Raw genomic sequence first — 1,736 nt, 5'->3', positions numbered from 1 at the left:
ACCAAGACAAGTGTGTCTCATCTTAATGAGGGAATTTGTCTGCAACCCACTGATCACAGAGGCATGTCTCACATGTTTTGTTCGGAATAAACAACTGAAACCCTAGTAGACATACTTTTTGACTTACCTTAGTATTTATAGCAGTTGTTCTCAACTGGGGTAGATTTATCTACCGACATTTTTTATTGTCATGGCTGGAGATGATGGTGTATCTATGGGTTAGAGGCCAATAGCAATGCTAACTACTCTTCGGGGTCTAGGATCAAATCCTCAAATAAATCTCTTAGAATCAATGGATCCTACAGAGTTCTCAATCACCCTTTCACTTTCCAAGGTCTTCTATGTTGAAATGAAACATAAAAGATACTCAGTTACTATTAGCTGATTGACTAAGCGCATGAGTAAATTACTCCCAATCTTATCTCCGGTCCATACTTCCTCCCTTCCCCTATACCCATGCCTCCACTGGCATCTATATGACTAGGGACATTCCCTTTCTAAACACCCTTCTAAACTTATAATACTATCCTTCGTAGAGTTTTCTTCTTCTTCAGGATCCACCGAGTCTAAGAGATTCATTTATATTGATTTTATTTAGTCCAGTTGAACTTTGGTAACACAACTAAGCCTCATAATCTGCACCTTACCAGTGAAAGGGAAGTTCAGCATGGGCTATCACCCAGTTCAGTCTCAAAGTCTATGGATCAAAGTCACACACTCACAGCTCTGAGGAGCACCTGGAGTTTAGTCAACTTTACTGGGTAGCGTTCCGGGGCTCCCTCTCCAATCTCCGGGGTGCCTTCTTGTCCCTTGGGGCTCCCCTTTACAGTTCCCTCTGGTCTGCCTTGCATTTCCCAGGACAGTGATTGCATTTAGCTCCTCGGAACGAACTAAACAGATTATTAAATGGTAGATCCCTATACGGTCAGTGCCCATACATAACAGAAGAAGCATGCACTTGGACAGCTAATCTTAAAAGGATCGATAGGTTCCTGTTTTCTTCAGCAGGGAGCAGTCCAAAGAGTAAAACTTGGAGAATGTGGGCATCGATCCCACTACCTCTCGCATGCTAAGCGAGCGCTCTACCACTTGAGCTAATTCCCCATGCACTTATGGTATTCTGTTTATTTGCTCAGGCATCTAGATGTCTGCTCACACTCGGTGCTTTCCATCTCGTGCAGTCCAGAACACCAGGATTTCCCAGGTTATTAACACAGAACCTGGTGGCGGAGTGCAAATGGTACCATCGGTGGTTCGAACTCACCAACGTTCTGCAGGAAAAGGACGTGGCAATCAGTTCAAAGGAGTATGACCTTAGGAAACCCTTTGTTCAATTGGTTTGCTTTTGGATTTCACGTGGAACCAGGACTCCACCGATTGCAGGACATCTCAGAGATGGCCCCGGGCCTGGATGCCAGACTGCTCTTTCCACTGTGACTGTGTGGGGAGGGTGAATCAGGGAAGGTTGTGGTGGCAGAGCTCAGGGGCCACCCATGTACATTTTTTATTTTCAAGAGGAGAGGGGAGGAGAAGAGAGGGGTAACTGAGGTGGTCAACCTTTAAGGAGCAGAAAGCCTTATCTTTCTCCCACACGGGATTTGAACCACCAGCTTTATGGTTAACAGTCTGGCACTTACCTGTGCCATAGAGGTCTTCAAAAGATCTGGAAACATTTTATCATCTTTTCCGTTTGTTCACTTTCCCAAGACTTCTTGTATAATCAAAGTAACATTTTT

At 44.5% G+C, this 1,736-nt stretch overlaps 1 non-coding gene across 1 annotated transcript; it reads right to left on the bottom strand.

Annotated features, from left to right (window-relative positions):
• Positions 1-1,031: 1,031 nt before the first annotated feature.
• On the bottom strand, positions 1,032-1,104 carry TRNAA-AGC. Its single transcript has one exon. It is a non-coding gene; the product is annotated as a tRNA-Ala (tRNA).
• Positions 1,105-1,736: the final 632 nt, after the last annotated feature.

The sequence above is a fragment of the Echinops telfairi genome, unplaced genomic scaffold, assembly GCF_000313985.2.
Source record: "Echinops telfairi isolate 266 unplaced genomic scaffold, ASM31398v2 ScPeMD7_5868;HRSCAF=6743_0, whole genome shotgun sequence".
Taxonomy (NCBI): Eukaryota; Metazoa; Chordata; class Mammalia; order Afrosoricida; family Tenrecidae; genus Echinops; species Echinops telfairi.
The sequence above is the reverse complement of the archived record's forward strand: the minus strand, read 5'-3'. Positions and strand labels throughout refer to the sequence as shown.